The sequence below is a fragment of the Magnolia sinica genome, chromosome 9, assembly GCF_029962835.1.
Source record: "Magnolia sinica isolate HGM2019 chromosome 9, MsV1, whole genome shotgun sequence".
In the NCBI taxonomy this organism is placed as follows: Eukaryota; Viridiplantae; Streptophyta; class Magnoliopsida; order Magnoliales; family Magnoliaceae; genus Magnolia; species Magnolia sinica.
The window spans coordinates 56,434,723-56,445,525 of NC_080581.1; the positions used below are offsets into that span (position 1 = coordinate 56,434,723).

General features: G+C 38.1%; 1 long non-coding RNA gene and 1 pseudogene across 1 annotated transcript; both read left to right on the forward strand.

Moving 5' to 3' along the window:
• Positions 1 to 2,975: 2,975 nt before the first annotated feature.
• On the forward strand, positions 2,976 to 4,149 carry LOC131254993 (uncharacterized; annotated as a pseudogene).
• A 3,245-nt stretch (positions 4,150 to 7,394) lies between these two features.
• Positions 7,395 to 10,224, forward strand: LOC131256323 (uncharacterized). The gene is made up of 5 exons (XR_009176750.1): positions 7,395 to 7,916; positions 8,180 to 8,390; positions 8,468 to 8,514; positions 9,962 to 10,031; positions 10,149 to 10,224. It is a non-coding gene; the product is annotated as an uncharacterized LOC131256323 (long non-coding RNA).
• Positions 10,225 to 10,803: the final 579 nt, after the last annotated feature.

Genomic DNA, 10,803 nt, shown 5'->3' on the forward strand with positions numbered 1-10,803 from the left:
GCATATGACGTGGCGTTGGAACTGCGGCGACAGTGCGGTCGCAATGGTACAAGTCTCGGGGTCGAGTCAACTTACTTCTACGAGATACGACTTAGGGTCGTGCGCAAATGCCGATTACACATCGCTGGTTACCTGAATTCGATAGGGAGGATCGCGGAAGTCTAAGGAATGGTATGGTTTAAGATACAGGCCTTACAGAAAGAGAAAGAGAGAGGAAGAGAGAGGGGGAGAGAGAGAGAGAGAGGAAGCCTAGACGCCATCATTCTCTTCCTTCTCCACACGTATAGTGTCTCTCTCTTACTCAAGCGATGTCGTGATTCATGTAAAAACTTTCCTACATCGATATCTACCTAGGGTTTCGATCTAAGGCTAAGGTAATGGATTCCTTTAAGTTTACATTAATTTGAGTTGATATAATTTATCTTATTCTTACATACTTTCATATTACTGTGATTTTCCATGAAATTGATTGATTTACTATTATCAATTATTTATTCTTTTGAGAATTATGGTTAAGGTATGATTTAATTATGCGTGACTTTTATGAATTTATATGAGATGATGGATACAAACCTTACCCTTTGCCAAGTTTGAGAACGACGCGAGCTTTTACTATATATTGAGTTGACCTTTTGTTCATATCCCCTTATTCTTGTTGAGTTAGCCTATTTGCTATTCTTCTCTTTTATTGAGATAACTGAATGTTACTTTTCTCCTTCATTTATAACTTGGGAATGTGTCTTGGAATTCCAAAACCCTCATGGTTCGACTTATTTCTCTATTGATGCAAGTAATGTGTTCTAAGCCTCATATATAGTGGTTCATAATTTTATTGTGGACGTAATACGATTTGGGTAGTGACCCTCTTGGTTGACATGTAATTCCATAGATTTTGGATAGCGATGCATAAATCAATATAGGTAATTCCTAATGCGTGTTATATCACTTCTGGAATTGGATGTCGTAAATAGTCACTCTATGAACAAATCGTGTCATGTAATTAATCTTATCTATATGTTGTGCTATCTTGAGATATTCACGTAAATCCACGGTAGCGTTGGATACGCCAACGAATCTCCATAGTATGAGATGTGGGGCGAGCCGGGTTTTCTATGAATTATATTTCACATTGTGATAATCACTACGTATGATGGACTGCACACATTTTGATAGGCATGTATTCATAAATATATTGGTTACCCGTAATAATACCACTTGTAGTGGTGGAGTACGAGACGTATCAGAACCCTCATATTATTCTTATGAATCACTTAAATTATTATTAATCTTAAAGGATAAATATCACTATGAGTAGGGCATTGACCCTCTCCAACGATACAGATGTTGTAGGTCAATTATAAGTTGATGATACGGACGATAATCATTTTGTGGAAGATACATTTGAATTGAGAAGAACACTGAAATTTATTTGTTTATATGTTTTTCATTGTTTACTTTAATATGATATAATAGGCTCTCATGGAGAGGGCGTTTGAAGATTAGTCAGACGCTTTTTACTCTAATAATAAATACGGTTAATTTTGCTCTCATGAATGTTTATCTTCGTGAATGTAATTGGATGTGATATAAATGGGAAAAAAAAAAAAAACAACGTGCGATTTTGAGGCATCCAATTTTTACATTATTAACACCTAGAATTCTTGGGCACGAGTATATATTTGGGCCACGAAAATTTGGATGTCACAGTTGGTATCAAAACATGAGAATGAGATTAACTGCACCTGAGGGAATGGACCATTATAAGCTTTACGTGACTAAGATAGGATCATGAATTAGATAAATATACTCAATTAAATTCCCCAAAGAACTAGGAAGTTGAGGAATTAGAAGCCCATATTTAGGTTCCCCATTATAAATAGTAAGTTAGACGTGAAATTTATTAACTATGAATCTAGGTATCTTCGGAATAAACTTCCAAACTCCCAAATAAATGTATTATGGACTAAAATTCATCATTAAATAATTTTTTTTTTTTAAAGGAATCATTAAATGGAATTTCAAGCAAGAAAAACAAGTTTCCCAAATCGGAATTGGATATTTTTCAGTTTTCCTAAATTTCTTTTGTCGTTTCGGTGAAAATTGACACGTTAGGAAACTTCCACTGGTCTCGGTAGGTAGACTTAACAGAAAATTTTGAAACTTTTCTAGTATCTCAAATAAGTCTCCAGAAACTTCACTCTAAATTTTCAACTTCATTGAATATATGCAAAATTCTAAAAAAATTTAATTGTGTCAAAATTTGGGAAAAAATACTGTTGGACATGTAGCTAGTCTTTTAGCCGCTCACAGGGATGAAAGACTTACCAAAATGTAGAATCTTACTTCGAAATTTTTTTCTGGAGTCCTAGGAATAAGTCAGGGACTTGGGTTTAAAATTTCAGGTAATTCAAATATATGGCTTAGAAATTAAAATTCGAAGAGTGATAGGCTATCAATATAAAACGATTTTGGGAATTTACAAGAACACTAAAGGTTAGGTTTAATATAAGATGGACCATTGGGTCTTATCCTTTAAGAAACCTAGGGTACTTTTATGGTGGAAAAAAAAAGTATATGATATTTCTCAAGGATCTAGAGCGATCGGGTCCACGAACTTATGAAATCATATTCAAGGAAGTTTTAAGCACTACACCAAAATTGCAATTTTGGAACACCTACATTTTTTGTTCCGGAACGGCTTAAGGCTGTTTCAAATTTGGAATTGTTTTCAACTATCACTTCCCACGAATTGTTTCTCTCTCTAGCAAACCGTAACAAATGTCATTCCCCCTTTTCCCTCATTCTATAGCAGACTCTAGCAAACGCCATTCCTTCCAACTCTGCATTTTGGAGAAATCCCCAATCTTTCCTGCTCTCCCGTCTTTTCTTTTTCAATCCTCACTACAACTATAGCAGCTGTATGTAGAGAAAGAGATAGAGAAGGATGCGGGGGAGGCCTCCCTCATGCGATCGAGATGGATATGCCCGATTGGAGCCAGATCGCTACTCCCCTCTCTAAATTCGAGGTTTTCTCTCTCACACACATTTCTTCCTTTCTGCCTTCCGATTTCTAGGGTTTTGTTCCGATCTCTGCCATTTGGCCTATCTGAGTTTTATTTTTAATCAGGGTTTCTAGTTGTTCATGTTTCTATTTTTTTTTTTTTTCTCTGTGATTTGTGATTGAAGAGATGTTTTGCTCATTTTTAAGTTGTTTGGAAGCTCAGCTTCATTTGAGAGAGAGAGAGAGAGAGAGAGAGAGAGAGAGAGAGAGAGATGGCCGTGGATCAGCCTAGCTGCAATCCGGGGGTTTTGAAAGGAGTGGTGGGCCTGCTGGCGCCTGCTGGCGATCTGCCTGTCTGAATACATCGTGGGGCCCCCTCCTACTGGCACTTCATAGAGGGTTTGGCTGTTGTGGCTGGTGCCTCCTCTTGCCCTCCCTGCATCTGTGACTGCTCTTCTCAGCCCCTGCTTTCCATGCCCGAGGGATTAAACAACACATCATTTGCAGATTGTTGTAAATGTGATGCGGAGGTGAATGATGAATTGGAAAGGAACTTCACCGACCTTCTGTCAGAAGAATTGAAGTTACGTAAAGCCAAATCTTTGGAAAATCAAATGGCGTGTTGATATGCAACTACTTAAGGCTAAGAAGATGGCATCTCAATATCAAAAAGAGGCGGACAAATGCAATTCAGGGATGGAAACCTGTGAGGAAGCCCGAGAAAAAGCTGAATCTGCATTACAAGCCCAGAAGAGACTCTGAGATGTGGGAGATGCGGGCTCGGCACCGAGGATGGAAAGAAGGGACTACTAGAATCTCGATGTTGAGAAGAGAACTTCAGGAAATGTAAGGATCAGATTCCAAGCAAAAATATAATTGAAATGGTCTTCATGTTCCGGCACCACGTGCTTTGGCAATCATTGAAAAGGAGTTGGGCCGGCCAAATTCTTGTTGGGCCGTGCTTCAAAAAAGGCTGGAGGTTGTTTACACAAACATATGTTTTTGGTCGTGGATCCGTCTTGTTGCTACATCCTTTGGATAGATCAACTGGGTCATGGTCGCATCTGTCCTGTTGGAATCTGATTCATTGTTATTCAGTTAGAAGCTTAATGCAGCTTATTTATGCATATGAGTTTCAGATTCTCAGATCTTTCTGCGTGTTCCTCCATAAGGAGTAAGGACACTCATTTCATGCAATGGTTGCCTCTAGGTAGCTCGATTTTACAGTAGAATCTGGAACAGAATATTTGCCTTTTGATCGACTGGTTTTTATTTTATTCCATGAACAATGTATCTGTTAGATGCATCTAAATGTGAACTAGTTGAAAAAAAATAAAATAAAATAAAAAATTACAAAAAAAAAAGTTGTTTGGAAGCTGATATTTAAACCCAACCTGATTGATTTGCATACACCTGTTCTCCATTTTGGGAATTGGAAGGCTACTCGTGTTTATTTTCTTGCTGTTTAGTCCCAATTCCTCTCTCTCTCTCTCTCTCTCTCTCTCTCTCTCTCTCTCTCTCTCTCTCTCTCTCTCTCTCTCAAATTCTATTTTTTTAATTACTGTTTTGCATTGTATGAGGGATGATGATTCGGAGGAGCTAGAGAAAAGCAATGTATTGTTGATGGGTCCAACTGGGTCAGGTATGACCTCTGCTTTATAAAGGCATGGAAGTGTTGGTTGTCTGCTAATTCATTTATCTATCACATTATTCTTGGTGCTTGCCTTAAGGATCTGTGGATTTTTGCCTTCACGTGGACTGAGGTTCATGATCTTGCTTACATATTGTAATATTAATTGTAAGGACATGGAAGACATTACTTGCAAAAACATTAGCTCGCTTTGTGAATGTGCCATTTGTCATTGCAGATGCAACAACGTTAACACAGGCAATTTCATTTCTCATTTTCTCATTAGCTTCGTACATCTACAAAATCACTCTTTCAACTGTTTGTTGGCATTCTGATTTTTGCAGGATTGCATTATATATGGTTTGACTCATTGTTGTGAACTCAGCTGGTTGACTTGGGACTCACCCAAATCAACTCAGAACAGCCATATTCTGAGTTAACTTTCATTTGCATTGACTTGGTATTACTTGGCTGGCTCATGTCAACAGAACTCAGCTGTCATTCAGTTTTCTACTTGAATATCCAGGGTTGAGGCACAACACGTTGCACGACTTGCCCTGGTATTTTCGTGACTAGGCCTGGTTATTTTGGTGACTTGGCCACATTGCAGCTCTCTCTCTCTCTCTCTCTCTCTCTCTCTCTCTCTCTCTCTGCCTTGTGCACTCTTGTGGGACCTTTGTGTACAGGTGCCAGATCCTTTCGGTTCGTCAGACAGGGCCCATTGTGCATACATGTAAGCCTATTTGGACCATCAATATGATGTGCTCTTTGTTGATGGCTGACGCATATAAATGCTACCGGATTGGAAGATCATAGTAGTCCACTCTTTTGCTCAACAGTCTAAATCACAAAAGTCATGGGCCGTACATTTATGGAATCTAAGAGACTTATGCTTTACCCTTTTTGCATTAATGTGTAGCCCACCATATGATATGATCAGACTGATTTTTGGGCTAGAACATCTTTACAATGTGCCAATACTGATGTGTAGCTCAGATCATGTACGCTCTCTGCATCTCACATTCAAGGGTTCATTTGGTAGGTAACATTGATGAAGCTACCGCAAAGGCTATGAACTTAGAAGTGGAGAGAAAATTGAAGAAATGACTTTAAATCTTTGTATACTGACCCCTAATTGAATTATTTGGGATTCAGAAGTGAAAGAAATTATTTTACCTACTAATAGTGGCCAAATTGGTCTATTACCAAATCACGCCCCTAATATCTATGGCCATTAGTATTTCTGTAGATGGATATAAAATATGATGATCAATTTAAGCATTTCTTTCATTTTTACAATTAAGTTGTGAGTGCATCTTATGAATGATGCATCTTTGTTTGAATTTGATATGTCGTCATGTATACTGACTGTAAGTTTGTAAGATTGCATGTTGGTAGTATCTTTATTAGTTCTTACTCGAAATTTTATTGTTTATCCTATTTTGTTTAGACCTAGTCAAAGTTACTCAAGTTAGAAAGTAAGGGCATGCCAAGTCTGACCAGAGTCATGATTATTCCAACAATTATCTGGCTTCCTTACGAATATTAAGCATGAAGCATGGAACAAGTTTTGTTGGAGCAAAGGGATGCAAGATCTCAAAATTATAGGGCAAATGTCAAGTTTTTCCATCACCAATATCCATGTGTGTGAAGTAGCTGGGAACCAACAACTTCTCAATTTGTAACAACAACATCCAAAGCTTCGTGTACTATACAGTGAGCATAAAGTTCCATGAATGATTGTAGGAACTTCATACAGCGAAAGGCTGGAAGGTGATGGGTATTTTAAGAAGTGTCAATCCATCTAAATGGCAACCAATAAAGAGGAACCTCCTTCATGCACTCAACTGCAAAAAGCTTTATCCGTCATTCATGTCATCTAGCTGCTTGTTTCTTTTGTTAGCAATGTTATATAGACATTTCTATATTCACAGCAGGCATGGGTTCCTTGCACAATGAGCTGCTTTTAAGAATCATTTGACAAAATAAAATAATTCCTTACTCCTTGACACAACACAACGTAGGTCTATAGGTGGGCCCTGCAGAGTATCAAGTCAGCGTACTTAAGTCACAATCTCAGCTTTGAGCTTCTTTTCAACTGGGCCTCATGAGATCTCAATTTCGTCTTTCATAAGTTGTTTCTTACGTGATATCACTTGAGTCTTTCAGGAGTTGTTTCTTGACAGCAAGACTCTATCTTCAACAATATGCAGTTCATTGTCAAACAGGTGCTCCTAGAACAATAATTCTTTTAGCTTGTATCAAAGTTAATCAACCATGTCCCCTCTCTCTCAATTCAAGTGAATGATTTTATTTTATTTTATTTCTAATTTTGTTTATTATTTATTATTATTTTTTTCCTTGTGGGCTATTTGGGCCGAAAGGAATAATGGATGTAGCGTATGACTGCCACATCTGTGTCAAACCGAACTGTGGATTGAACTAATGAATTACTATTTTGCAAGCTAAAGCTCGCAATGTTTGTAATTTAAATAAAGCTTCGATTCATCAACACTCAGAGCCCAATGATCTTACTAAATTGTTGAATTTGATCGCTCCCATTTACATGCGACTTATCGATTTATATATTTGCTTCCAATATCTGTTAATAGATCTTCCTTTAGATTTATGCCATCTGGCATATGCTATATGATTGGAGGGGTTTGCATTAATAGGACCCATGGTGGGAAAGCCCTGTTTATTAAAGAGTAGGAAGTTGTTGCTCGGCCAACTAATTCTCGAGTCATTTGCTACTTACATTAAGATGGTTGTATTGTATCAGGAAATGAAGCTACTTGCAGAGGTGGACCAACCGGGCAGCCTGATTGATAATTATGTGACCCAGCTGAGCTTTGTGTTCTCACGCAAGGCTGCAGGTTTGGTGAGCCTCCAGGCTCACCTGGCAAGGTTCCAGCACCGTCTGAAGGAACAAGTAGGTTCATCCAAATGAACCCTTGCTATTATCAAGTAGGTTCATCCAAATGAACTCTTGCTATTATCAAGTAGGTTCCACTATATTTTCTGATATTTTATTTCGTTTGGTAGTGGGATTTTAAACCCCACTCTTGCTACTTATGTATCCGTTGGTTTTCTTTTTTAGAAAGGGAAAGATTTGTGGAGTGGGCATTAATAGGCTGTAGTATGTCATTATTGTAGAAAGGGGTTTTCTATCATTGTGCTTTGTTTATGTTTGTGTTGTGTTTGCTTATTTGTTGTATCCATTTGATATGCTTTCTTAATGGGTATAATTTGGATCTCATGATTGGAAAGTTGTTCAATCCGTTAGTGAGTACAAGATTGGCAATGTGGTTTTCTATCATTGTGCTTTGTTTACTACTTGTTCAATCCCATGATTCCAGGTTCCCATCTTACCCTTATCTTAGTCATACTCAATGTTTCATAAATTTGACATGCAATGGTCTATGGCCATGGTTCAAATTATTAATTGGTTGAATGTGACATGGGCAAAGTACTTTAATTAGGTGTAATTGGAAGTGTCCAAGATAATTAATTGGTTGAATGTGACATGCAATGGTCTATGGCCATAGAATTCAAAGGTGTGCAAACTTCAGAATGTAGAGGTGTTCATGTTATATATCTTGGCATACTGTATAGAATTTAGATCACACGTGATGCATTTTTTTCTTCATTCTATATTACCAAGTTAGTTGTAACTGTAGGTTTGTGCCATCAAAGCTCCTGGTTTTGGAGAAGACAGGAGCAAACTTAGAAGATCTAGCCATTCTTACAATAGGAGAGGTGAGATGCAACTCTTTATTCTTGAATTCTGTTGCATTAGACATCTCAAGAAATATGATGCCACATTTGATGTGCAGGTTATCTCTGAAGATCATGCCATGAACATGATTACCTCCAGACCAAGGTTATCATTTTTAGTAGATTACTTAGTATTTTCTTTCTTTTCTTTCAATTTTGTTCAGGTCTATTATGTCAAATCTGTAATAATTGATAGCCCTATTAGGAATCCAGAGATCCCAGACTATATGAAGCCGTTCAATTAGCATATCAGATCTTGTCCTTTCTCATTTTAGTTTTAAAAATTCAGTCTCTCAGTTAAGCATGCTCAGTTTGAAAATAATTGTTTGTTGAAAGGTGTAACCAGACAATATAGTCTGTTTGCATGTGACCAAACTAAGTCTACTTATCCCTTGTTTTGTTTCCTATCTCCCAAGCTCCCTCAAATGCATCCATTAATTCTATCCTTCCCTGTCTTGCCACTCATCCACACAAGATTCTCATTTTAGCTGCACTTATCCTCAAACATGTTCCTCAACCACCCAACAGTTTGTCCCACAACTCCAAAAACAAGGACTATATTATCTTGTTTTGAATCCAATATATGCTGAGCCCTTGCACTTCTGCAGGCGACCGCTGTTCCATCCTCAACTCATCATGCATCAGTCGGGCTTCATGTGCACAGAGACTGGATGGTTCATAAAGATGTGGCCTGCCTGATTTGTGGTCCAAATTGCCGACAATCCACATTCAACATACATGTGGCCTGCCTGATTTGTGGTCCAAATCATCTATGGAGCAGGGCCCACATGATGTGCTGGTTAGGTGTCCTCTCACGCCTGCAGAGGCGCATGCAAGCTTAGCATGAATGCTCACTTGGACAAAAATCTTATTCTGGTCTTGACTGTTGTTCAGCACAGTGTGTGGGTCAACATGGGATCTGATCTGTTACATAGAGAATTTCTGTGTCGGCAATCTTCTGAAGATGGTTGTGGTGTTGGCTCTCTTTTACATTGGTCAGTTTTAAACGGTTGATAAGAAGTAAACTGCTGCTAATCATGCAAGTTTTAGAAAATTCTGATGCATAATGTTGGGTGTTATCCACTGCTAATCATACATTGCTGTTGGCTCTCTTTTACTGCTCAAACTGCCAACCTATTGGAAGGATTGGGTGTCACAAGCACTTAATAGGTTGGACGTTATCCACTGTAAATCTCATGTTCTTGACAGCCTACACTTGAAGTTTGAGAAGTAACAGTAACAGTAGCAGTAACAACTCCACCAGAGATTTCCGAGTAAAGCCCTTCTCTACATGTGCTAGTGCTAGTGCTAATAGCAGTAGCAGTAACAACTCCACTAGAGATTTCCTTTCGTTAACAGACAAGCAGCTGATGGCCCAGTGTGATATATTGGGATAATATTGGGATATATTTTCAGTGATTCTTGATTCTTCAATTCTGTTGAACTCCTGCATAGTGTGTTATTTTTTACTCTCAAGAATGCAAACATGCTGCACTTATGCATGTACAAAGTGTATTTTGATTTCTTTTGTTTCTACTGTAGGTCCAAGCCAGAGTCCATGAAACTTTGAGGAAGCGCGATCTTACAAAAGCTCTTGTAATGAAAGAGCTGGTGTGGTTTGTGGTATGTATTGATTCTATATTCTCTGTATATACCTTGACCTTTTTTTTTTCCCTTTCCTTTTCCCTCTAAACTCGTGGTTTTAGTCAGTGAACAATTGTTTTGTTTTCATTCCACCAGCCATGATTAGAAGCTTACAATAGCATTCAAAAATGACACTTCTGCATAGTAAGCAAATGAAGAAACATATTACAATCTGATCTTTCTTCTATCAATTCTATTAATTGATAACGCATACATAAACTCCAATACTTCTATCTTCAATGCATGTAGACCGTTACAGTCTAAAGCTGCTGAAATTTAATGTCATCTCAGGCCTCACCATTGCAAGCCTGTCAATCCCACAGGTACTTTCTTTTATTTACTACAGGGCCTCATGCTGGCATTCTGTTGCATAATGTTGCATCATTTTCATTGATATATAATTGTCCCTAGGGACCTTGCATCATTTTCATTGATGAAATAGTAGTGGGATTCACTCGAAGGCAATGGTAATGTCACACAAAGAAGACATTACATCAGCTGTTTGTCCTTTTCATTTGGTTTTCAAATTGAGATAATCTCTGTTGTAGTTTCCAAAAGCAATTTGAACTTTGAATTGAACTACACGCTGAATTTCCTTTACAATGAGTTACGGTTGACTCCTCTCACGAACTGTTCTGTGTCAGAGTCTCAGCCTCACACCCAACATCTAAAATGGAGATTTTAGCTTTGCTGCCTACACAGTGACTTCCTCTTTAGATGCCGTGGCATTTGCTTGCAGGATGAGATTTGA